Source organism: Rhineura floridana, chromosome 5, assembly GCF_030035675.1.
Source record: "Rhineura floridana isolate rRhiFlo1 chromosome 5, rRhiFlo1.hap2, whole genome shotgun sequence".
NCBI classification, from domain to species: Eukaryota; Metazoa; Chordata; class Lepidosauria; order Squamata; family Rhineuridae; genus Rhineura; species Rhineura floridana.
The window spans coordinates 179923298-179951272 of record NC_084484.1 but is presented as its reverse complement, the minus strand read 5'-3'; the positions used below and the strand labels follow the sequence as shown (position 1 = coordinate 179951272).

The 27975-nt window shown below is 43.5% G+C and overlaps 1 protein-coding gene across 2 annotated transcripts in view; it reads right to left on the bottom strand.

Annotated features, from left to right (window-relative positions):
- The window catches only part of PAK1 (p21 (RAC1) activated kinase 1), a 126366-nt gene that overhangs the window by 74496 nt on the left and 23895 nt on the right, over window positions 1–27975 (bottom strand). The window contains exon 1 of one of the 2 annotated variants that reach the window (XM_061629014.1): window positions 3654–3761. The exons of the other annotated variant lie outside the window; for it this stretch is intronic. The gene's annotated coding sequence lies outside the window, so the exon portion shown is untranslated. Of the gene's footprint in view, window positions 1–3653; window positions 3762–27975 lie in introns of those variants that run through there. 2 annotated transcript variants of the gene reach the window in all.

Here is a 27975-nt window from a genome sequence, read left to right as displayed (position 1 = left end):
ACCCAGAGTTTCCTATGATCTACTTGCCAAACAACTCCCTTGTCAGTCACAGCTCTGACTTCATTCATTGGCTAGAAACACTGGAAGGTGGAGCAGCCAAGCTGGCTCATCTAACAAAAATCATTTAGAAGGGTACCTGTACATTTTGTTTCGTAACTTTTTTTCTAGGAGGGCTAGAGACTTGCTTTTTTTTAATGAAAGCTGAGAGTCTGAGGCCCCTGCTGGCTGTGGGGCCCAGTACATCAGTGCCTCCTGCTGGCTGCCCTGCAGACTGCTCCTGCTCAGCGTTCCAGCCACGCTCTTTTCTGAAAAACTGCATTCAATACTCACTACTGGATTGCGCTCTATGTGGGACAGCCCTTGAGATTGGCCGGGAAGCTGCAGCTGGTGCAAAATGCAGCAGTGCAACTGCTCACTGGGGCAGGGTATCACCAACATGTCACCCCACTGCTAAAAGAATTTCACCCGCTGCCCATTAGCTACCGGGCTAAGTTCAAGGTTCTGATTTTGGTGTACAAGGCCTATGCAGCTTGGGACCAGGATACCTGAAATATCGTTCTTACCCCTTATATACCCAGTCAATCACTGTGCTCTGCAGGTGAGAGTCTCCTGCAGATACCATCTTATCAGGAGGTTCGTTCTGCACAACATAGGAAATAGACCTTTAGTGTAGTGGCATCGACCCTTTGGAATTCCCTCCCCTTAAATATTAGACAGGTGCCATCTCTGTTATCTTTTCAGTGCCTATTGAAGACCTTCCTTTTTCAACAAGCCTTTTAAGTAGAGACCTTATCCCAGTCTGCATCTGTGTTGGAATTGCTTTTAGATTTTTTAAGAAGACGTTTTAAAGATGCTTTTAAAGACATTTTATTTTTGAGATGTTTTAAAGATGCTTTTGTTGGCTGCCCTGGGATCCTTCTGAGAGGAAGGGCGGGTTATAAATTTAATCAGTAGTAGTAGTAGTAGTAGTAGTAGTAGTAGCAGCAGAAGAGACCCACACTGTAAAAATAAGTTCACTATTAGTACATAGGATATCCCACTTCTAAATATGGAGGTTCTACTTTGGAACCAGAGCTAACAACACTGATAGGCCTATATCCTTTGATTAATTCTGTTTGAAAGTCATGTAAAATAGTGACCAACACAATCGCATAAGCCATATATTGTTTTATTGTATTTATATATTCCTGATTGCTTTATTTTATGTACACCGCCCAGAGAGCCCTTGGGCTTAGGGCGGTATATAAATTAAATTAAATAAATAAAATTTAGCCACTGTGGTGTAGTGGTTAAGGTGTTGGACTACGACCTGGGAGACCAGGGTTCAAATCCCCACACAGCCATGAAGCTCATTGGGTGTCCTTGAGCCAGTCACTGCCTCTCAGCCTCAGAGGAAGGTAATGGTAAAACCACCTCTGAACACCATTTCCCATTAAAACCGTATTCATAGAATCAGAATTCTGATTCTGATTCTATTCATAGGTTCGCCATAAGTTGGGATTGGCTTGAAGGCAGTCCATTTCCATTTTTCATTTTATCTAAAGGACACACAGATAACAATATCAAAGGCATACTGATTGTTGGAGTTTCACCAGCGGAACTCATAAAAGCAAAGCATATATAATTCATGCACGCCCAGAAGCAGATAGAATTGCTGAGCTAATCTTGTTTCTTTCATATGGGCGTCTTTTTAAGTGGAAGTTATACCTGCTAACTTTTCTGTCTTTCCCTGCAAAAGATCTCAGTTGCAGCTGCTCTCCCCTCCCTGAGGGCACAAGGGCTAGTGATCAATTGACAGTTTTCCAGACAACACACAAGGCATCCCAGCGGCCAAGCAAGCTAGCAGCAGAGACCAGTTATGCATCCTTTACTCTGCACCTGACACTCCTGTCTAGGGTTGCCAGGTTCATCGCCTGAGACTGATCCTGTATCTTTAGGAGAAGAGAAAGTCAGCCAAGTGCAGGTGTTCTTGCAACCCTGTAATGGGAAAAACCACAAGGTGGAATTCTCCCTTCCCCCTGCACACCTTTTAAAGATACAGAAGACCTCTTGGTTGCCAGGCCTGGCCTCCAACCCTGCTCCTGTCCTAGGTTTGTAGGAGGAAGAGGTTGGCTAAAGAACCAGTAAGTCTGTTTCTTTTTTTCAGGAACCTATACACTTCTGGATATATATAAAATAAGAATGCTGGTTAGTAAGCAGAGGTTAAACCATAGTTTTCTGCTTCATCTGTACCAGGAAACTATGGTTTTAATAAACCCCACAAGTTTTATTTTGCACAAGCCTAATGCTCATCCTCATGTTAACAAGCCATGGCCAGGATTGTTACGTCTGAACTGGGCCAATTTCCAATTTAAACCTGGATTTTGAAATTACAGTAAATCGTTCCATGATTGTCTATATCAGGAATGGAAAACCTCAGGGCCGGGGGCCACTTGCAGCGCTACAGGCCTTTCTAGCCGGCCCTTGGGACTGTCTCCAGGCCACACCCCTCCCCGGCTTCACACTCTTCTCGAGTGCTTTTGCCTGGCTTGAAGGTGTCCTTGAGCTCTGATAATGCCTTTTGCAAGCCTGGATGCAGAATAAAGAAAGGTGTGAGAGTGTGTATCCACCCACTTTTCCTCTGGCCCTGCACCCCGCTGTCATGAGGTTACCCAGAAGGGAATGCATCCTTTGGCCCGAAAAAGGCTCCCCACTCCTGGTCTGTTATATATATTTCAAACCTATAAAGGTCTCTCTATACAATATATTATAATTTTGTATGCTGCAAGTCAGATTTTTGTCAAGTTTGAATTATAATTTTGAAAAAGAGATACTGGAAAAGCCTGGACAAGTTTAGCATGTGACCAAACCACAGGGACATCGTTCCAAAAGCCCTCATAAAGTCATTTAGATCATATAACATATTGCTCCATACAATAATTGGGTTTAAACATGTCCCACTAGATAGGGACTAGAACTGAGAGGTCTGGATCCACAATGTTCCTATTCTTTTTATTTACAAGTTTAAAATCAAATGGCTCTCGTTCACGAAAGCCATAATAAATTCTTTAAGTCTTTTAAGAGCATCAGCTGAGTGGGGATTAAAGCCCTGTGCAAAAGTGCCCTTTGAAGCAGTCTGAGTGCACAGACTTTTCAAAGATGCTTTTACAAGGGCTTTAAGACAGCTCCTGCGCTTCTGTTTGCACAAATGGGTGCATGGGGGCTGTCTTAAAGCCTTTTCCAAGTCTCCCAGTGCTTTTCTTTTAATTCCCCAAAGATCAGGGACTTCAAAGGGAGAGGAGGGAGAGATTTGAAAAGCCTCTTCCAAGCAAAGCACAAAGGACTTTGATAAGTGAGCAGTCTGACCCACCTCTCAATCAAGTGACATCACAATGTCAACATGTGATTGACAGGTGGGCCAGACTGCTCACCTGTCAAATTTGGCCCACGAGGCAGATCCTGATAAGAATCTGGCCCATGGAGCCAAAAAGATTCCCCACCCCTGCTGTAAGGGGTGAGTGAGAAATCAATAATGGTGGGCAGGCAAGCTGTCTTTGACAGAAGTCTATCTGTCATCATTGTTCTTCTATCCACTGAGGGACCCCTGATAAAAATTTCCCAGGTTTCCCCAGAACCGCGGCTTGAAAACTACAACTTCCTCAAAAATGTCATACCGAGATTCCCAGGCTGCTGCGACTACCATACTTCCAGCTTGAGCATGATCACAGCCGTGCCAGTTTCCAAAGCCCCCATTTAACGGAGTCCTGGTTTCATCAGATTTCCGCAAGCAACTGCCTTAGCCCCAGCCAACCGACGGAGGTGGAGAGGCATTATTCTCTTTGTTGACATCCCCCAAGAGGGTCGTTTGGATACAGCCAAGCATTTCTAATTATAAAGCACCTCCGTCAGCACTTCCCCCCTGCCATTCACTGAAAGGCTATCACCGGGCAGGTGCCCAGGATTTCTTGGCCTTGGCTGTCGGGGGAGGCTGCTCTCTCCGGCTGGCATTTTTGAAGCCTCGCCCTGGCTGCCTTCAACTGAGAGGAGACATATTGCAAGGCTTCGGAGGCAAAAACCAGGAAGCAAACTTAGAAAAAAAGTTAGTCTGCAGTAGCAAGAAAATGGGAGAAAGGTAGGGATTGCAGGGCAAAGCAGGGACTTGAACTTCTAGTGCAGGGGTGAGGAACCTTTTCTGACCAGTGGGCCAGATCCTTATCTTCCCATCCTTGGAGGTCCAACTGCCAATCACCTAACGTCACAGTGACATTAGGTGACACTGTGCTTTGACGCTCCGACTGCTGAGACTTCAAAGTGCAGCATGGGACTGTTTGAAAGCCCTTTTGCATACAACCCCATGCTGATATTTAAACCTCTGGTTTCGACGCAGCACCCAGAAGGACTGAACCCTCTGCTCACTAGCTGATCAGCAGAGGGTTCAATCCTGCTTGCTACAAAGGGCTGCTTAGCCAACACACTCCTTGCAAGGAACGCGGTGGCAAAGTAGGCCCCAGCAGGACTGAACCTCGCTCTCCCGACCGTCAGTTGACATCACCCAGTGACATCAGCTCATGGACAGAAGGCGTCATCTGGGTGAAATGGCCCTATGGGCTACCTTGGGCCCTCTGGCAGACCAAGACTAGCCCACAGACCGGACGTTCTTGACCCCTGTTCTAGCGGGAAGGGCTAGATTAATTCTTATGCTGCGTATTATACAAAAGAGCAGCTAATAAGCATTTAAAAACCTATCAACCAAATTCAGAGTTAAGGGCAAAAAGGTGCATAATACAATACAAAATTCTTATTTACAATCAAATAATTATCTTCAAGAGAGCCAGTGTGGCGCAGTGGTTAGAATGCTGGACTATGACCTCGGAGACCCGGGTTTGAATCCCCACACAGCCATGAAGATCACTGGGTGACCGTGGGCCAGTCACTGCCTCTCAGCCTCAGAGGAAGGCAATGGCAAACCCCCTCTGAATACCGCTTACCATGAAAAACCTATTCATAGGGTCGCCATAAGTCGGGATCGACTTGAAGGCAGTCCATTCTCATTTTTTCAATCATCTTCGTATATAACAGCCTTTGCCAGCCTAATGCCCTCCAGATATTTTGGACGACTCCTCCCTGTGCTGACTAGAGCTGGGGGGAACTGCACTCTAAAACAACTGGAGGTGCAGTCCAAAACCATCAGGGTCGCAAAGGCTGGTACATACAAACATTCCAATAATAAATCTTTAGTAGGCCAAATCCTATGCAGTACATTTCAATGCATGTCAAACTCATTTCAACTTACAGGTCTTCATCAGTGGCCTGGTATGACATTAAAAATGGCGTTGATGGACCAACGGTCAGGGATTATAGAAACTGTAGCCTAGCAACAACCTAGAAGGCCACAGGTTCCTGACCCCTGCAATACCAAAGGAAAGACATTCATTCCATGCTCAGAGGCACTTCTTTATTATTTCTGCTTTGCACGTTAATTATTGGAAACCAATCCTAGCTCAAAGTGAGCCCAATGTGTGTAGTTGCCACTGAGCTTCTTTAGAAGTTTGGCAGGGTATAATTTTTTAAAAAAATAAAAAAAAATAGCTTACATAGCCCTCTCTAGGATGTACACCTTAATGTGGTGAGGGAATTTGAGAGTGTTGAAGAAGCTGAGAGCAATGCCGTCAGGAGTCTAGCCTCTTGGTCTAGCAGGGGCACCCAAGGCGGAATGGTCAAAGCTGAGACACCAGACTAAGACGCATCCAAACTCAGAGGAAGGCAATGGTGAACCACCTCTGAATATCTCTTACCATGAAAACCCTATGAACAGAGTATCCAAAATGCAACACGAGATAGTGCTGGAAGATGAGACCCCCAGGTCAGAAGTCACTCAACGAGCTACTGGGGAAGAACAACGGACAAGTACGAGTAGCGCTGTGACTAAAGACGCCACTGGGTCAAAGCCAAAAGGAAGCCCAGAGGCTGATGTGCACAGATGCGAAAGGAGAGTCCGGAGTTGTATGACGCACACCATAGGAACATGGAATGTGAGAACCATGAACCAGGGAAAGTTAGAAATTGTCAAGCAAGAAATGTAACGCATCAACATTACAATACTTGGTGTGAGCGAACTAAAATGGACGGGAATGGGCCATTTCCTATCAGGCAACTACAAAATATTTTATACAGGAAATGAGAAATTAAGAAGAAACGGGGTTGCTTTAATAGTGAGAAGTGATGTAGCAAGAGCAATTAGGAGCTACAACGCAAGGTCCTAGCGAGTGATATCAGTGAGATTAAATGGGAAACCTATCAACATAACCATCATCCAAGTCTATGCTCCGACGGCAAATGCAGAAGAAGAGGAATTGGAGAGATTTTATGCAGAAGTACAGGAAGAAATTGATCACACACCAAAACAAGATGTGCTGGTAATCATGGGGGACTGGAATGCAAAAGTAGGGAACAGAGAAGAATTAGGAATTGTGGGGAAATGGGGCCTAGGAGACAGAAACGAAGCAGGAGAAAGACTTATTGAATTCTGTGAAACCAATAATTTGTTTCTGGCAAACACATTTTTTGAGCAACCAAAACGATGACTGTACACGTGGACATCACCAAATCGTCAATATAGGAATCATATTGATTATATAACTGGTAGCAGAAGATGGAGAAGTTCCATACTTTCTGCGAGAACAAGACCAGGAGCAGACAGCAGTACAGATCATGAACTGATCATATCGAAAATCAGAATAAAGCTAAAGAAGAACAACAAAGCAATCATAATGCCAAAATACAATTTAAATAACATCCCAGAAGAATATAAAGATCAAATAAGGAACAGGTTTGAGGCTTTAAACTCAGTTGACACAGAAGAACTATGGAGTGAAGTCAGAGACATGATCAGGGAAGAATGCAAAAAGACAATACCTCTAGTTAAAATGACTCAATGGATGACTGAGGAAACTCTTAAAACGGTTAAAGACAGAAGGAAAGCAAAAGCAAAAGGAGATAGAAATATGGTCAGAACCCTAAACGCAACAATATAGCAACTAGTATGTAGGGACAAAGAGAACTATTACAACAGTTATTGTATAAAAATAGAAGAGGATAACAAAAAGGGTAGAACAAGAGCCCTATTCCAAAAGATTAGAGAAATGAAAGGGAAATTTAAACCAAGAGTAGGGATGTTGAATAATCAACAGGGAAACACACTGACTGATCGAGATGAAATAAAAGGAAGATGGAAGCAATACACTGAAGAACTCTATAAAAGAGATGCCAGGATGACATATTCATTCATGAAGAACCAGAAATTTTGAATGCGAGGTGAAAGCTGCTCTTAAAATACTTGGAAGAAACAAATCACCAGGAACAAATGGCATACCAATAGAGTTGCTACAAGCTACTGAGAATGAATCTGTCCAAAGTTTGACAAAAATTTGTCAAGAAATATGGAAAACTAAACAATGGCCCATAGACTGGAAGCGTTCAATATACAACCCAATTCCAAAGAATGGGGATCCCAGGGAATGCAATAATTCTCAAACTATTGCCTTAATATCCCATGCAAGTAAAGTAATGCTCAAGATTCTACAACAAAGGCTCTTACCATATATGGAGCAAGAAATGCCAGATGTCCAAGCTGGATTTAAAAAGGGAAGAGGCACCAGAGATCATATTGCAAACATACGTTGGATAATGGAATGGAGCAAGCAATTTCAGAAGAAAATCATCCTGTGCTTTATAGATTACAGCCAAGCCTTTGACTGTGTAGATCATGAAAAACTATGGAATGCTTTAAGAGAAATGGGGGTGCCACAGCATCTGTTTGTTCTGATGTGCAGCCTATACTCTTGGACAAGAGGCTACTGTAAGGACAGAATATGGAGAAACCGATTGGTTCCCCATCAGAAAGGGTGTGAGACAGGAATGTATTTTATCACCCTATTTATTTAATCTATACGCAGAATGGCCCTCCGTGGCGCAGAGTGGTAAACGGTGGTAACGCAGCCGAAGCTCTGCTCACGGCCTGAGTTTGATTCCAATGGAAGGAGGAAGTCGAATCTCTGGTAAAAGGGGTCGAGGTCCACTCAGACTTCCATCCATCTGTGGTCGGTAAAATGAGTACCTGGCATACGCTGGGGGGTAAAGAAAGGCCGCTGAAGGAACTGGCAATCCCACCCCATATATACGGTCTGCCTAGTAAACGTCACAAGATGTCACCCTAAGAGTCAGAAACGACTCGCACTATAAGTGCGGGGACACCTTTACTGTTATACGTAGAATATATCATACAGAAAGCAGGACTGGACCAAGATGGAGGTGTAAAAATTGGAGGGAGAAATATCAATAATTTAAGATATGCAGACAATACCATACTATTAGCAGAAACCAGTAATGATTTAAAACGAATGCTGATGAAAGTTAAAGAGGAAAGCACAAAACTACAGCTCAACGTCAAAAAGACTAAAGTAATGACAACAGAAAATGTATGTAACTTTAAAGTTGACAATGAGGACATTGAACTTGTCAAGGATTATCAATACCTCAGCACAGTCATTAACCAAAATGGAGACAATAGTTAAGAAATGAGAAGAAGGGTAGGACTGGGGAGGGAAGCTAGGAGAGAAGTAGAAAAGCTCTTCAAATGCAAGGATGTATCACTGAAGACTGAAGTCAGGATCATTCAGACCATCGTATTCCCGATCTCTATGTATGGATGTGAAAGTTGGACAGTGAAAAAAATGGATAAGAGAAAAATCAACTCATTTGAAATGTGGTGTTGGAGGAGAGCTTTGCAGATACCATGGACTGCAAAAAAGACAAATAATTGGTGTTAGAACACATTAAACCAGAACTGTCACTAGAAGCTAAAATGATGAAATTGAGGTTATCATACTTTGGACACATAATGAGAAGACATGATTCACTAGAAAAGATAATAATGCTGGGAAAAACAGAAGGGAGTAGAAAAAGAGGAAGGCCAAACAAGAGATGGATTGATTCCATAACGGAAGCCACAGACCTGAACTTACAGGATCTGAACAGGGTGGTTCATGACAGATGCTCTTGGAGGCCACTGATTCATAGGGTCGCCATAAGTCGTAGGAGACTTGGAGGCACATAACAACAACAAAGCTTACACAGACAAAGTGAAAGCAAATCTTAAAATCTAAATTCTGAGAGGAGCTTCCACAAGCAGCTGGAAGTCTAGGACACAGATGGTGTCTTGCCAGGTGAGGCTTCAGTTTTGGGAAAGGCCATGGCTGACCGAGTAGGGCAAGTGGGGCACGGTCGCACCAACCTCAGCCTACCCTCCAGCAGCCCCCCCACCTGCCTTCTTACTTATCATCTGCCAAGACATGGTGCTCTGTCAGCTCCCTCCTCCTCAGTCTCAGTGCTGCCCTTGTACAACTCATCAGAGAAGAGGAGGACGGAGGCAAACTTGAGATGGGAAGGCCCAGGGGAAAAGACCAGAAAATATGGGCTGTTTGCTTCCCAATTTTTTGGAAAACAAAAAAGCCTTCAGGGGAAAAACCCACGTATTTTCCCCCTGAATTTTTTCTGTTTTTCCCCCAGGCCTTCACATCTTTTGTGCAAACCTAGAATTAGTCAGATCCACTTGCCATTGGCTCTCACTCTGTCTATCATTGGCTCTAGCTCCACCTACCATTGGCGTCCTTGCCTTCTGCCCTACCAGTCCCAATGGACACCAGCCACCACTGCTGAGGGCTGTTTCACATATGCACATACGTTAATTCAGGGCTGTGGACTCTCCAGCCTGCGAGTCTAATTAGGCCCTGCAGGTCTCCCCCTTTGACCTACGAGGCCTTTGATTTTGGCCAAGCCAGGCCTGGCTGCCCTGTACCTCACATCATATATGCCTAGTACTGAGTGCATAAGTACAGGAAGTTGTTTTGTTTTGAAACAGAAGGGATCATTCAAAACCGTTGATTCCCCCTCATCTGCAGTCTAAAGTGACTCTACCTCATGACCCTACCACCTCATTCTGCTGCCATGATAGATTAGGCCTACAAAAGGTCTCTCTTGCATGCCTTTAACATGCCTTTTGAGGGGGTGTATTATTATTTATTCATTTATTTATTTACATCCCGCCCTTCCTCCCAGCAGGAGCCCAGGGCAGCAAACAAAAAGCACTAAAAACACTTTAAAACAACATAAAAACAGACTTTAAAATATTTACATTAAAACAAAACATCTTTAAAATTATCTTTTTTAAAAAAAGGTTTAAAAACATACTAAAAAGCAATTCCAACACAATCTTATGTGACTTCACAACACTGAAATGCAGATACTGTGTGTAATATTTATTTATTAATTATTTGATTTATATCCCACCCTTCCTCCCAGCAGGAGCGCAGGGCGGCATATCACATCAGTGTATTCTCAAATATCTACCTGTGCTGATTAGATATATGTTTCAAATGCTGGAAGCACCACAGCAATGAAATACAAAGTTAAAGAAAAATAACCTAAGGATTGTCTACAGTACAACAGATAATCTAACCAAGAAGAGCTGCAGTTTCACATTAAAAGAGAAAAAACCCTCTCTTCGAGTCTTCCATTTAACTTCAGAGTGAAAAGAAACCATACAGTAGGGCCCCGCTTATACGGCGGGTTAGGGGCCAGGCCCCCGCCATAAAGCGGAACCCATAGACTATAAAGGGGCCATCGCGCGAAAATGCCACAAAAATGTCACAAAATGCCGCAAAATCGGCTTTAAAAAGGGGAATTTCCCACCGCTGCATTAGCAGAACGCCGGAATGCGAAGCGCCGGTAAGCGGGGCCCTACTGTATATTGTCATCACAAAGTCAGTACATCTCTAAGCCCCCAGCTCAAACTCCTTGTTGCCAGACCTATTGTTGTCAATGTAGGTGGTGGAGACTTTTTAATCCAGATGAAGATTTCGTTGATTAACTGCACCAAACAAACCTTGCTGTCCAATTTAATAGCATTTCACAGAAGATGAAGGAATCCACAAAATCCCTCTCTCTTCTTCCGCTGCCGTGACAGCATTTCTCTGTTATGTATTTACTGCCATTACTTGAGATACGATTCAAATGGCAAGTGCAATTCATTATCTGCCCTGCAGCCAAGATATCATAATGGAGGTCTCGGCAACAGCTCTCACATCACTAAAAGGCCTCGTTGCATTACTTTTACCAAACATAGCAAAAAGTTTCCTGGAACGGCACCATCCACTATATAAATTAAAAATTAAAGAGTTGCAAAAGAGCCAGTGTGGTATGTCAAGCTAGGTTTGGGGAAGCCCAGGTTCAAATCCTCACCCGGCCATGAAAGTCACTGGGCGACCTTGGGCCACTTGCAGTCTATAGCCTAAATCTACCTCACAGGACTGTTGTGAGGGGGAGGACCATGTCTGCCACCTTGAGCTCCTTAGTAAGAAAGATGAGGTGGTGCACCTGGCTCTCTTTATACCAGGGATCTGCAATGTTTCAAGCACATGGAGGGAAGCCCAGAAGACAGGTGGGAGGAACAAAGGGATAAAAAGCCAAAATGGATGGGCAACAGGAGGAGGAGATGGAGGCTGGCACGAGCAGGGAAGCTCTCTGCATGCAATCAGTTCAGGCCTCCAGCAAGAGTGATCTACCTGTCTCTGACAGCTGGGCGGGGAAGAAGTATGGGGAGAGAGAGAGGAAATTGAGCGTGCCTGAGACAGAAAAGGGCATGTGAGAAATTGAAATAAACAGGATGGTCCTGCTCAGCACTGGCTGTGGCCACCCATTGCCACCATGCAGCCCCCGACAGATTGCCTGCAAAGAAACACGGTCCTTCGCAGCCAGAAAGGGTTCCCCACGCCTGCTTTATGCTGTGCTCCACTCACACAAACGTCATTGTCCGGAGCTGTGTGCACTCTGCAACAACAGAAATTCGTACTGGATATAGAGTTCAGCTTTCTAAGAAACTCAGCCACTGTTTCTTAAAAGTCAAGTTTCTGGTTCTTAAGGATACTGATACTGCACTCTTATACCCACTTACTGGAAGTAAGCCCCAGTGAACTCAGGAGGACTTACTTCAGAGCAGACATATATGGGATTGTGCACTACTATAAACTCAAAAGCTGCTGGACAACACTTAGTGCAAGCTCAGAAGCTCAGGGGAGGGATTTGCATGTAACACCTGAATGTGCATGGCAGTATTATGAAAAGGGATGTAGTCATCCAAGGTCCTGGAGGGGTCTTTGACCCCTTACCTGTTTGGGAGCCAGGTCCCAGCAAGGTCCCTAGGTTTTCAGCATCCTATGAGCCAATGAGCACGAAAGGAGAGTGTGTTAGCCACTGAGAAGAGTCTAACTTCCTTTCTTGGCTTTTCCTGCTGACTGGAGCCAATCAGAGTGAAAGGGGGCGAGTCAGCCACCGAGAAGACTTGCAGCAGGTAGATTAATGTGTAGACACTGAATTCAGTGATTCAAGCAGTATCTCCGATCATGAGAAAGGACAGTCAAATGCTGACAGCGATAGAGAATCAGAAAGCAGTATTCAAACCTGGCCAGATTATTCAATAAGCTTAGAAGATATCAGAAGGAGGGGTGGCTATGACTATTATTTTTATTTTTATTATTCAAGACAAAGTAGAAATACATAATGTTCCAATTCGATTACATAAAAGCATTACATCAGAAGAAAAGGAGAAAAATAAAAAGAGGGATAAATAATATAATCATTAAAGTTAACTTCTTACAGCTTCATATTTTACTTCTTACAGCTTCATATTTTAAGCATAATAATATAGTATAACAGTTTCCTATATTAACTTAAATGGGGCTATTTCATCTATCACTTTATCATTCCAGAATTGTATAAATAAAGCCCATTTCTCTACAAACTTATTTTGATGGTTATAGTCTACCGCATTTCTATTATAAGTCATTTTTTATCATTAATACTGTCTCCCAAGTTTTTTTTAACCAATCCATCAATATTGGGGGTTTGTTATTCTTCCATTTTTGCGCAATACATATTTTTGCCACTGTGATCAAAGTTGCTACTAATTGAAAATCTACATTAATAATTTCTTCACGGTGAAATGATATCAAAAAATCCTAAAACAATCCTTCTGTGCTTTTTCCGTGGCTATGACTATTATGAAGAGACCCTGCACTTCTGAATTTGCCACTACACTACTGGTTACAATGACTTACCTTAATGGGCCTGGCTGTGTTGTGATGACTGCTTACTTCACTAAACATCAGAAACGGCTCTGCTGGGTTTTTCCCTGGATTTGCATCCTCCAATTCTGTCAGCTGGCCAAGAGGAACAGTTTCTAGACAGCAGGGAACTCTACCACTTTTGTGGCAACTCCCCCTCACACTCTCCCCCCTCCCCACTTTCATTCATTGTTTTAAAAAGCAGGAAACAAGCAACCTTTTTCCTTGAAGGCTCCCCTCCCTCTTTATCCATCGCCAGGGAACAGGATAACCTGCAGGACATAAACCAGTGCTAAGACATGAAACGGGGGTTTGATTGAAGTTGAACCTAAAACAGCAATTTTCAAGTGGTCCATGGGAAGTGGGGGACATTTGGGAACCTCTGGAGTAAAAACAAAAGAAAATGAACCAATTTCTCTTGAGAAAAAGAACAAATTGAACCCAAAGTTCCTTACGCTAACCCCAGAAGCTCCAGAGATAGGTATTTCTTCTGCAGTTTATCCAAACAGATAGCTGAAGCCTTTGGGATAACAGATAGCTTAAAGTGGAAGGGAAATGCCATTTACATCTAAACAGCGGTTGACTAATAGGCAGAAAACCCTTGCAGTTTAAGAACGTACGTATAGCCCACAGATATTTCTACCAAACTTTAAAAAGCAGGGAAATTAGCCAGCTATAGTAAATCCACCAGGGAAGCAGGAGACCTGACCTCCCCTCTGAGATATTGTACTGCCCTACAAATTTGTCAAAATGCAAAACACAATTTGGGTTGGTCTTTCACAGTCCAATCCATTTCCTGCACAACTTGGAAGAATTTAGTAACGTGCCTCTGAGCATATGGTGAGTGGTGGCAACACCTGCAATCAGCCCAAATAACAGAAGCAAGACACGTGCTGTGCTGATCTTGTTTTAGCAGGGAGGAAGCAATAACATTCAGATAAAGTAAGAACACCAACAAACATACAAAAAATGTAATTCTTCATCTTTGAAGATGCAGTCCTGATTGCAGGTGTTGCCACCACTCACTCATGTTTCAGACTTTGAATTCTGGATTCTCTCTGAGTGTTTTGTGTACTGCCATGAAAACTTAGAGGGTTGTTAAGCCAGCGTTTCTGAGTTCAGGACTACAGGTTTTGTAAGATTTTGTTTTGAAATGAGTTTGTGGGAAGCAGCAGAATGGCATGTGGGCGGTATTTTCAATTTAACACGGCGGAATGTGAAAAATCCATGCTGGCTTGTAGTATACAGCCTCAATAATAATTTAAAAGGGACTTCATCGCGAAGACTCACCTCCTATGTCAGTTCTCCAAGGAACAACTACACCACATTAAGTATTCATTATTTATTTGTTTATTCTTACTTCTTGCAGAGTGTTTGCCCTTTAAGCAGGCGCATCACTACAAAAGTGCCACGGTACTTGCAGGGTGCAAGACTGAGTCAGTACAAAAAACCTGCCGCTTAAATGGAGAGCCTTGCTAAGGATTTATGGCACAGTCCTGTGAAGCAAAATCTTCCCCCTCCCTTCAGGGGCTGAAGATCCTGGCCTACCTGCAGCCTGGTTTTGATGAACAAATCCTGTGAGAGATTTCAATTGATATGTTTCACCTGGAGAAGACTGAAGGGATAGGGGAAAGATAGCAATCTTTAGATACCTGAAGGGATGTTGCATAAAAGAAGACAAAGATTTATTCTCTGCTGCCCCAGAGGGCAGGACTAGATCTGAACAGGCGTTAAGTTACAGGAGGACAGGTTTTGGCTAAACATTAGGAGAAACTTCTTGGCAATAAGATCTGTCTGACAATGGAACTAATTGCAATCAGAACCTTGGACAGTTCCTTGAAAGTTCAGACTAAAGCCAAGAGTGGATTACACTGCCCCACTGACATGGAGCCACAAGCCGCCGCTGGGACTCTCCTTCCCTAGAAGTCTTCAGTCAGAGGCAGGGCAACCCTCTAAGGCAGATGTTGAGAACTTTGGGCCCTCCAGATGTTGGTGAACTACAGCTCACATCATCCCTGGCCACTGACCATGCTTTCTAATGGGAGTTGTTCCCCATACCTAATCTAAGGCCACACCAGCAAAATACTGTTATGAGTATGGGGTGGAATGGATGATTCCTGTGGGCCCCCTTCCAGCCTCTAATCTGGAATCCTGTGCCTTGGGGCTGGCTCTGCTGGCCAGATGAATTTCCTTTGTTAAGCTAATAGAGTGGCCAGGTAGTTAATGGGCCTATTAGGTGCCCAGCAACTGGTGAATGAGGCAGGAAGATCCTTTAGTCATTGAAACTCTTCAGGAGAGCCTTCCCCCCCCCCTTCCTGGCCGCTAACAGAAGTTTGTGCTTTGAGTGTTTTTAGAAGTGTCTAAAGAATCCTGGGGACTGAAGGCAGGTAGAGAGGCTGTCTCTCTGCATCATGGCTATAGGATGCCTTCTGCAACCGAGCTGGAAAAGCTGGATATTGGACTGCTGATGCCTTGAACCCCTCCATCCTAAGCTCAGGTTGGAATGTGTGTAAATAAATAACCCATATTTCATAAAGACACCACAGTCTCTGCTGACCTTCTTCCCAAAGGAAACCAAACCCTGGATGAGCACAGGGACCCCAGAAATCTCACCACTCGGAGATTGGGGAGGCACGCAACAATACATTTAAAAGCACTATGATACCAGTTTAAGAGTCATGGCTTCCCCCCAAAGAATCCTGGGAACTGTAGCTTGTGAAGGGTGGTGAGCTTGGTTAGGAGCTACAATTCCCAGAGTTCCCTATGAAGAGGGATGGATTAAACCATTCTGATCATTGTAAGCTCTTTGGAGGCAATAGGGGCCTCCTAACTATTCTCGGCACCCCTAACTACAGTGCCCAGGATTCTTTGGGAGAAAGCCATGACTGCTTAAAAGTGATGTAAGAGTGATTTTAATGTCTAGTGCAGACGGGGCCTAAAATGCCACAGGCTCTCTAGCTCTACATTTCCGGCATCATGCAAGTGGTAGATTAACTGGCCTCCAAGGAGACCCTCCAGCTTTATAATTCTAAGAGTGGATGGTCTGGTAAACCTGCATCTGGAACCAAACCACACCAGTTATGTGAGCCTCCATCTGCAGTTTACATGCTCCTTTTATATTACCCCAAAGCCCTGCATATAGAAAAGCAACATTTCAAGGAGCATAATTATAGCCTAGCCTGTTCCCCAGCGTCTATGCTTTCTATATGCACAGAATTGCAGCCTTAATGTCTGCTTTTTGCCACCCTGGGCTCCTTTGGAAGGCCGGGATATAAATTCAATAAATACATAAATAATTTTTTGGATTTATGATATTGATTCATGTTTTGGAAGTTTGGGTTCAAAGGCACGGTGCAAGCTTGTTCTTGGAATAAAAGAAGAAAATGCCCACACCCCAAGATATGGAGTTGTTCCAGTGATCAGACCAAGAACAGGGGAGAAGCAAATATCTGGTTCAGATGCACCGCTAAACCGTAGTTTTACTTGCAAGGGCCTGCTCCCCCTTTTCTTTCCTATTCTAGCACAGTCATGCAGAGGAGATCAGAAGCATAATAATAATAATAATAATAATAATAATAATAATAATAATAATAATAATAATAATAATAAACTTTAATTTATAGGCCGCCTATCTAGCCAATGGCCACTCTAGGCGGCTTACAATAAAACATAATAAAATACAATAAACAATATAGCCAGTACAGTATAATACAAAAATTACAGTATTTAGTAGATTGTTTTTACAGTTCTAGGACTAGTTCACCTTGGAAGTCTCAAAGGTCATAAAGGCCTGATGGAAAAGCCAAGTTTTCAGGCCCCGGCAAAATATATCATCTTACACTTTAGACTAACTGAATTTTGCCAGGAAGCGTGGCAGGTCTATCCAACCAAACCAGGATTGAAAACCATGGCTTAATCTTTGCTTGTTTGGGGGACCTTTGTGGGGGATCTTTGGCCCTCCAGATGTTGCTGAACTACAACTCCCATCAACTATAGCAAGCACGATCAATGGTCAGAGAATATGGGAATTACAGTTCAGCAACATCTGGAGTGACAATGGTTCCCCACACCTCAGTTAAAATAATAAACCTCAGGCCTGCAGGCCAAATGCAGCCATGGAGGCCTCTCTATCCAGCCCTAGGGAGCTCTCCCTAGGACATGCCCCCCTCCCCAGGCCAGGCCCCTCACCTGCCCTACTTCACAGCCCTCCAGTTCTTTTGTCTGGCTGAAATGTGTCCGTGACTTGCATTAATGCCTCTTGCCAAGGCCAGAGTCGCATCTCTTACTTTTGCCTCTGGCCACACGCATCGCTGGCATGCAGGCCCCGGTTGGCTGCGCAAGAGGAAATGCAGCCCTTGGGCTGAAAAAGGTCCTCCCACTCTGGTTTAAAGCAACTGCATTTGTCCTGGTTTGGTTGAAAGGACAAACTGGTTCATTTCAAGGTAAAGCAGATTATCTCTGCTCTTTTCCATGCAACTGCACTGGAGGGGAGGGGGAGCACATAATCTTGAGAGTCATGCGCAAAATGCTAAATGAAGGTTTAGAGTTACATTTGAATCCCCCTCCTTCCTGACCTGATGAGAGGGAAACTTGTTCATTCTTTAAAGAAAATCAGAGCAGTGAGAAAATCTTTTGCTCTGAAGATTTCTGGAGGCACAAGAGACTCTAGCCGAGCAAATGTCTTGTGCCATTGCTGCATAATGCTCAGAAAAGAAGCCACGACAAAAAAGCGAGCTTTGAAAAAAGTGACCGCAGTAGAAAAAGGGAAGAGTTACTGTCATTTTAGCTGGAGACATCCTGCCAGTTTGGGTTAAAAGTGCTCCAGTTACATATATTTAAGAAAGAAGGAACATTTTTGAAACATGTGCAAACAGAAGCTTTAATGCAGCTTTCACCAACCTGGTGCCCTCTAGATGAGCTGGAGGCTGGCTGTGACTGATGGGAGTTGTCGCCCAAAATATCCAGAGGGCACCAGGTTGGCAAAGGCTGCATTAATCAATTCAGAGTTAACTATAGGATAACCTCCCAAAACTTTGTGAACATAGGCTAAATGATGCTGAGCAAGAACGTACTCCTTTACTCTTAATAACTGAACTGCCTTTTGTGGGAGTCAACTCCATAGTTTAACTAGGCCTCACGCAGTGCATAGTTAAGCTACAGAACTTGCTCCCAGAGGAGGCAGTGATGGCCACCAGTTTGAATGGCTTTAAAAGAGGATTAGACAAATAGCGACTACGGTTGTGCTTTTCTTCCACAGTTGCAGGCAGTATGCTTCTAAGTACCAGCAACGAGCCTGATCCAGCAAGCTCTTATGTTCTATGTGCCGTGTGAAGTACTTTGTTTCGTCAGTCCTAAATCTTTCATTTTCATTGAATGCCCATGAGTTCTAGTGTAATGAGAGAGGGAGAAAAACTTCTCTCTATCCACTTTCTCCACACCACGCATAACTTTATATACTTCTATCATGTCATCTCTTACTTGCCTTTTCTCTAAATGAATCCCCCCCCCCAAAAAATGTTGCAACCTTACCTCATAGAAGAGTCACTCCATCCCCTTGATTATTCTGGTTGCCCTTTTCTGAACCTTTTCAAGCTCTACAATATCCTTTTTGAGGTGAGGTGACCAGACCTGTACACAATACTCCCAAGTGCGACCATACCATAGATTTGTAGTGCAGCATTATGATATCAGCAGTTTTATTTTCAGTTCCTTTCCTAATGATCCCGAGAGCTCCTTGTGCTTTGAGAACAAAGATTACGGGCAATCCTGCTGCTGTGTTTTAAATTGTTCCCATTTTTAGCAATACAGAAGTTATTTAGTATACTGTACATGGCTTTGATGCACCAGGAATTGAAACTCATATGTCACAGCACACCTGCAGAATCTGAATTCAAGGGTAAGAGCATGCTGTGATTCCTGCAAGTGCTCATTTATAGAACATGATGTAGGGCACAGAACCCAACTTCCTGAAAATCTCAACTTTCCTTTAAAAAGATGTGCCAATTTTCTAGTCCCTCCCATTAGCTCACGAGCTAGAGCAATCTTTACAGAAGGAAATTCCAATAGGTGCGGTTTTCTGAATAAAAGCTTTTGTTGTTGGTCGGGAGAGGCAAATCATCAGCAGAAACAACATTTCGTTTGGAAGAGTGACCATGATTCTCCACAACCTATTTTTGATGCTAACAATCCTTATCTGCAGGAAAAGGAACAAGGATTTATAGATCTCACTTAATAGATACTGATTTAATGCAGAGAAGTATGCCCCCTCCATTATGGGGTCGTTATTTTGCACGTTATTTTGCGTTTGGTGCATATTTTTAATTGCATTATTTGTTCTTACCTATAACCTTTTATTTTTCAGAAAAAGGAAAATATAAAAATGCAGGAAACTGCCTTATACCCCAGGCAGACTAATGGTCTAGTTAGTCCAGTATTGTCTGCTCTGACTGGCAGTGGCTCTCTGGGGTCTCAAACAAAGGTAGCTAACCACCAGCCCAGGGGCCAGATGTAGCCACCCAATCCATTTTTTTCCATCCCAAACTCCTCCAGTTTTGGTGGTAGCGGCAATAAGCAAAGAAAAAAATTAAGTAGGCACAGCACTGGGATAAACAGAGAGGATTACACCTGTCTGCCCAGGCCAGTGCCCTGATGGAGATGCAAATCGCACCCTCACCGGACATCAGAGCCATCCTTTGCTGAGCACAGATTGAGGGTATTAACTTTGCCATGTCAGCTGAAGAAGGGAAGTGTATGCCTCTGTGTGTGCGTGTAGCCCCCAGAAGGTTAGTGGAGGGTGACTGCGGCCCTTGAGCTAAAAAATAAAACCCTATTCCTGCTTTTAACTGGAAATACAAGGGAATGGGACCTTTTGCATGCCACTGACCCCTGGTCCATCCCCATTTGTTTCCATGTTTTAAAAAAGTGTGTAAGAGCAGTATCCCCTGAGCATGCACAGAGTGCATTTCTTACATCATTTAGTAATTACAACCAGACACCACCAGATCATCTGATGATAGAGACTGACTTGAGAGCAGAGATTGTGGGATGTAACAAAGAATGAGATCTAGAAAGGTAGAAGGATAAAAAATTAAAGAACATGCATGTGGGAATTTGCTCACATAGTTCAACCATAGATTCTGTGATGCTTTGATCCAGAATCCCAGCCCTCCCCACATACCCATGGCTTGCTGTCCAGCCGGCCCATGCAAATGTGTTGCAAGTCATATGAATTATGTAGGAGTGAAATAGATCTGCAATTCCAATGAAATGCGTTTTCCATCCTTGGCCCTCAGCACTGAACAGCGCTCCTGAACGACAGAGCTAACGCGAAACACACAACAGGGGAGAGGGAGTTTGAGAGGAATAGTGCGGCAGGCTGTGTAGCCCCCTCCCCAAGAACATTACTGTTGCCCCAACAAAGAACACCTGGAACTGCTGACAAAACAACCGTACAGGGCTTCCCACAATTTACATGGATGCTCGCCATATATTTTGACAATACAGCTAGTGCTGTAAGCCAATTCACATGGCACGCCGGCCATTCCATGAGAACAGCTGGCTCTGTGCGATTGATGCGAAGGGGAGACTCTCCATCATGTCATCAGTAAGAATCCATCAACTCTCAAGTGTCTCATTAAAGGCCTTTGGAGCCTCATGATCCTCCCCAACTGTCAACTGCTAAAGATGGCAATCAAAGAGCAACAGATAACGAAACCTGAGATTTCTTCCCCAAGGCCAGCGATATGAATGTTTTAAAAACCACATCAACAGGATTCTAATTTTTGTTCAACATAACCTGGGTGGCAAGTATTATGCCTTTACCTCTCATCCCAAACTGAAGTCAAGCAAGCGTTACCTAAAGCTGCATATGCTCCCATTCAACCTTCATGCCTCCATTCATGCCTCCTTGAGAAACAAATGTATTTTTAAAAAATTATTAACAGGGCTTTATTTATTTATTAATTAAAATTATCTCCCACCCTTCCTCCAGTAGGAGCTCAGGGCGGCAAACAAAAACGCTAAAACACCTTAAAAATATATTAAAACAAAACATCTTTAAAAACAACTTTGTGAAAAAGCTTTAAAAACATCTTAAAAACCAATTCCAACACAGATGCAGACTGGGACAAGGTCTCTACTTAAAAGGCTTTTTGAAATAGGAAGGTCTTCAATAGGCGCCAGAAGGATAACAAAGATGGTGCCTGTGTAATATTTAAGGGGATGGAATTCCAAAAGGTACGTATCATTACACTAAAGGTCCACTTCCTATGTTATGCGGAATGGATCTCCTGGTAAGATGGTGTCTGCGGGAGGCCCTCACCTGCAGAGCGCAATGAATGACTGGGTAAGACGATCTTTCAGTTAGCCTGGTCCCAAACTGTATATGGCTTTGTACACCAAAACCAGAACCTTGAACTTGGCCCGGTAGCTAATGGGCAACCAGTGACAGTATTGTGACAGTATTGAGCAGTATGGGGTACACCTCCTCTTTGCTGCCCATGCCAGCCATTTTGCGCTGGCACCCACGGCACTTTGATCAAGATATGAGTGCCCCCACCTCAATTGTTACCCAAAACAGCACTTATTTTTGTACAGGTTGGTGCAGGCAGACAGGCGGGGAGGATGTCTCTGGGAGCTGGCAACCACGCCCCCTGACCCTACGAATGTGTACACAGAAGCAAGCTTTATGAGGTTCAATGGGACTTATTCCATCATAAGCATGCTGTCATTCTGCATTTGCTTTCACATCATATCCAAAAGCCCAATTACAGCTGCTGGGATTCCCAAAATCCTTCCCCTGGATGAGGTAGCTAAACCACTCAATCACAAAACTAGGACGCTACTTCACAAGCACAGATCAAATATTGCCAGCTGTCAAAAAAGTTTTAACAACACAAGAGTGAAATAAAGGGAGAAAGCAGCCTTTAAAATTAGTCCTAGCAGAAATTTGACAGCGAGTCTTTGGGGGAACTAGAGAATGCATGACTCAGGGCAGAACAGAACTGTGAGGGTTTGCAAACATGCTGTTGAAATGGCAAGTCTGAAGAGCAAAGAAAACACGGACACCTCTGTTCATGGATCTCTTGGCTTCACAAATGTCAAAGGAGAGGGGGAAAAGGAGACAGCTGCTTAGGTTAGGTTTGCATGCTCCAAATTAACCCTGAAGAGTGATGCAAAATGGAAAAAATATTCATATATTTTTCCACATCTCCCCCCCACCCCACTTTTAGAGATGCATTGGGTGGCATTCACCACTAGTTCTGCTCAGAGTAGACCCACTGAAGTTAATGGACATGACTAACTTAGGTTTATTAATTTCAATGGCTCTACTCTGAGTAGGACTTAGTTGAATATGACCCATTGTTTCAAAACTCTTAACAACATAGGGTTGAAACCAATGAAGTCATCCTGTTCACAGAAGGACTTCAGTTAATGCAACAGAACTTCCTCTCCCTCTCTTCCCCCATGCAACCCTCCAAATCTAGGGATTCCACCAACCCTCTGGAGAGGTTTTCTGGGGGAAACACAGGGAGAGGAGAGGGGGGAACTTTTGCTGTGCAAGCAGAAGTCCTTGTGCAACCAGGACAATTTCGCTGGATGCAAACCATTATGAATTAATGCAGTACAAGGTAACTTTTTGCAGGCAACTTTTGCAGGCAACTACTCCTAGAAAGGAGAGCCAGTGTGGTGTAGTGGTTAAGGTGTTGGACTACGACCTGGGAGACCAGGGTTCAAATCCCCACATAGCCATGAAGCTCACTGGGTGACCTTGGGCCAGTCACTGCCTCTCAGCCTCATGGAAACCCTATTCATAGGATCGCCATGAGTCGGAATCGACTTGAAGGCAGTACATTTACATTTACTCCTAGAAAGCCCATATATTCATGCATATGGCTTTTCAGGCATGATCAATTTAGTATGTTAAATCATTTTCAGTGCCTTTTTTTCTTGAAATCTAAATATTTTTTATTTCATTTTTTTAATTTAACAAAATGTATACACCACTTGATTGTGTGAAACCTCTAAGCGGTTTACAAAAGACATTAAAATTATCAATAGAATCAGTTAAAAACAAGCAACTGAAACCATTTTAAAACATGAATGTAAAACAGTAGACTAAAAAAAGAATAAAACACAACATCTATGTGTCTGTTTTGTATTTATTTGAACATAAAGCGCACAGCGTGGTTTAAATGTTATTTACTTTTCCCCCCATTGCAATATTTTAGTTCAAATACTCTTGGACAAGAGGGGAAATTCTACACATAAAACTACCATAGCAACTTGTTTGTTTAGTTTTGCTTACTAAATATAAGTCGAACACACACACTAAAAACCAGATCACCATCAATTTATTGGGCAGCAGCAGATTTTCAGAGTCAAAAGTTTCCAAAACACCCACCACAATTGGGGGATGATATGACCGAGGAAAATCAAATATGGCTGACAAATCAAAAAGCAAATGTGTGTGTCATTTGTTTTGCAATAGAACTTTCTTCAGGGATGGAGAAACATATAGCCCTGCAGATGCTGCTGAACTACAGCTCCCATAACACCAGACCATTGGACATGCTGACTGCGGCTGATGGGAGATGAAGTTCAGGAACATGTGGAAGGGCCATGAATTCCTAAGTGTCATGGCCCCGTCAGAGGACTCATCAGACGAGGATGACTCGGGAGTAACAGCAGCAGACCCAGAAGGAGAAATGGAGGAAACTCATGAGAACCCAGCTCCTTCTCCCCCTCAGCTGCAGAGCACCCCAGACACAGCTGAAGCCCTTCAGCCAGACGCAGAGAGTGAACAGGATACTCCCCCCTCACCTGCAGAACGTAGACAACAGAAGGTCAGGCAGAAGAGGGGCAGGCCTGTCCACTTAAGGCCAAAACGCTGATGGCTCACACCTGCTGACAAACCTGCTCCTTAAAAGTCAAACCTTGGCTTCAGCTTGTTGCTGACTACAACGTCAGGCGTGACCACTGTGTGTCTTCCTATCCCCTGAACCTTGACTTGGACTGATCTCTCGGCAAACTAGACCCGGACCTTCACTGACGTCTCTTCTGGATTTCTGGCTTGGCACGTAAACTTTGAACGGCCTCTGCCCTTATCTTGCTTCCTCCTTGCTAGCCTGGCAGATTTATAGCCAAGCTGCCGGCTGAGGACTTACGGCCTGGCAATTACCAAGGAATCTCCAGCCCTGCCTGCACCCCCACCGACACTGCTGTCTCAGTGAAGAGCTGACACTAACCTTTTAGGGACATACTTTACAACAGATCATGCCTCTCCATAAAACCATTGTTCTAACAACCAATTTTTTGTCTTTTTCGCAGTCCACGGTATGCGCAAAGCTCTCCCACAACACATTTCAAATGAGTTGATTTTTCTCTTATCCGCTTTTTTCACTGTCCAACTTTCACATCCATACATAGAGATCGGGAATACTATGGTCTGAATTATCCTGACCTTAGTGTTCAGTGATATATCTTTGCATTTGAAGAGCTTTTCTAGTTCTCTCATAGCTGCCCTCCCTAGTCCTAGCTTTCTTCTGATTTCTTGACTATTGTCTCCATTTTGGTTAAGGACTGTGCCAGATGAAGGCCAAACATGAGATGGATTCATTCCATACAGGAAGCCACAGACCTGAACTGACAAGATCTGAACAGGGTGGTTTATAACAGATGCTATTGGAGGTCACTGATTCATAGTGTCGCCATGAGTCGTAATCGACTTGAAGGCACATAACAACAACAACAAACTAGTTGTATTTGCAACACACACACACTTCTTTACAGCATCTGTGAATTCGGTTAAATGCGCCATCAACTCTCTCTCATCCAGATTGATACTTGTCATTATTGAACAGCAATCACTGACCTCTATGGAATATGTTTTTTGGAACTAAAGGATACTTCCGGTAAGACATCGACTTTCAATCTGAAGTCTTAGGATACACATCAGCACCACTTTAGATGCTCATCGATCTTCAGTCAGCTGGTGGACAGGGCACCAGCCTTGGGGAGCGATATTGACATAACTTACCATTTTAATGTCAGGAGTTGCCCCAGGGGGATCCTCTACTAGAAATATTGAAAAAGAAGAAGCTGTTCCAAAAAGATCCTCCCTCAAAAGCATCAGGCACTGATCCTCTTTAACTATTTAGAGACCCTTATCAATTTTAAATTTACTCTATCAGAACCTGCCATCGCTCAGGGTTGTCTGTGTGTGTGTTTAATTAAGACTGTGTTTGACAGGAAGCTTTAAATCAGAGCATCAGACACAATGAGGAGAGGTAGACGTATAATAAAGGGCTATTTTAAGAGCACACTATCAAGTCACTATACAAATAAATACACAGCCTTAAGCCAGGCCTTCTAGTATTACAGCTTCCAGCTTTGGGAAAAGCTGGCAAATAGCATGGGGGGCGGGGGGGAAGCAGCCAGGTATAAAACCAAAATGAACTCATAACAGGTCTGGCTTAATTTGAAACCTGGAATCCATATGACTTTCCCTTGAGACCTGAACAGGGAAGATTAGATTTTAATCAAGGAGCGAGAAAGAGAGATTCAAGTCAAGTGTAAGAGCTCCTATTATAGCAGCATGTTTAAAAACAAACGAACAGAACCTTCCTTACTTAGAACCTCACCATTTCGGAGTTGAAAAAAATCAAGGTATAAACTGCCCCACTCAGAATAAGCCTTAATATTAAATTATTGGAAATCAAGAAGAAAATAGAGGAATGAGGGTTTTTAGGAAACTTGGAAACCTTGAACTCTTCAGTAAGTAGAAACGTACAGATACAACTGCCAAGATTGGAGGGGTGTATAGAGCAATTTAGGATTAACTCTGCCTTCTCCTGTCTGGTGTCCTCAAGAGGATTTGGACCTGTGCTAGGAATGAACCAGCTCCATTTAACAACATTAACTGAATTAGTTCAAAAATCTCTGAACTATGTCTGAAAGTAGTTCCCATAATTGCCAGGTGAACTGAATGTGAATTAGGTTCGTTTTGGGGTAGAACTTTGAATGATTTCTAGTCCATTTTCAGTGTCATTCTTACATGTGGGTTTTACGCCTTAAATTCTTTGGGTGTTTGAGCTTAAAGATCATAATTGCTGGGAAAAATACATTAAACCATTCACATTCCACTGTGTGCATATTTTGATGTTTTCTCAGTCTTTATATTTTATACTTCAGCACAACAGCTTGTAAAATTCTGAAGGCTTAAAAAAAATTGACCAGGATCATTTGGATAAACCTGAATTCAACTGATGAAAGACTCCAGTTTTAATCAGAAACTTGCATCCTGCATGTTTAAACAAGCAAAATGCTATACAAGGGCATTGTTTGGTGATCATTGTTCTGCTGAACCGTGGCAACTTGCTTTTTGGTGTAAAAGAAATATGTATCAGCTGGTCTACACTGACATAAACTGGTATAAAACACAGCTTATTACAAAATTGTACCATTGCAGATTTATCTTGTCAGTTACAGTTGCTAAGGGAACTCCCTAGTGTAAACACAATTGGATGCGATCAAAATTGGATGCCTCACTCAACATATTCTCTCCACAAGCGCCCCCATCACAGTCACACCCCCTCCATACTTTGCCCAAGAAATCCCTTAGGGCACATTTGCCTTTCCCAATATGGAATTCTGAAATTGGGTTATGCAAAATAGCTTCTTCGCTCTTAATTAACATATAATTCATATGCTCCCACCTGTGAAGGCCACTGGGAAGATCACATCAATCAGAGATAAGCCATTTGTAATGTAAAGATAATCTTTGGGGGGGAAGGTGCGTGTCAGCAGCCTATCCTGTGCAACAGAAAAAACAGGTTTTGGGAGTAGGGGAATGAAAGGGAAACATAGTCTTCATGGAGGGTGTAAATATGGATTTTCCCCCTGACCAAAAAGGAAGGAGCAGGGGAGGGGATGTAGCTCGGTGGAAGAACAAACCTACATTGCTTGCAAAAGCCCCTCATTTGGCATCAAACAATCCCAGGTTACAGGTGCTGGGAAAGACCCTTGCCTCAGTCCCTGGAGATGTCTTGGTTATCAAATTAAGGAACGCAAAGCTAGATAGACCTTTGTGTTTTAAGGATGAAGCAGTTCTTTATATTCAGGTTTGCTCTGTGCTAAATGACTCAGCCTCAACAAGAAGAGCTCTGCTGGATTAGACCAGAGATCCACCTTCTTTTCTTTATTCAGGACACAATCCAACTCACCTTTCCGCTGCGCTGGAGTGAGTTGGATGCCACAGGCCCCTGGCAGCAACCCTCCGCCAGCAGCCTGCCAGCACCGCTGGGGACAGCCCGGTGGACAAAAATGTGGGATTCCAGTGGCGAGCTGGGGAGGACTTACAAGAGATCCTCCTTGCGTTCAAAGCCCTCACCCAGTCCCACTCCACCCAGAAATGTAAAAAATTGTAATGGACCTCTACAGGGAGCACCTACTTCCCAGAAGACCAATTCGTGGCAGTCGGCGCTTCCTGGCTGGCTCATGTGTGCAGCTCCTGACAGAGCTGGCATTCAGCCAGGCCGGCGGCTTTTGAGCAGGAGGATCCTGCAGAGCCTTCCACTGGCTCCCAGCATTTGGATTGCTCTGCCCTTCATTCCAGAGTTGCCTTTCAAGACTATTGACTTGCCAAGACTGCCTACATTAAACAACATACAACATTAAAACATGTAATTCAAATCACAGCAAAACAGTCAGTTTAAAAGCAGTAAAATCCCATCAACAACCACAAAAACCTCTGCAGCAGCCAAAAACAAGAAAACCTTTCAATGAAAAGCCAAAGAAAACTGAGATTTTAAAGGTTTCT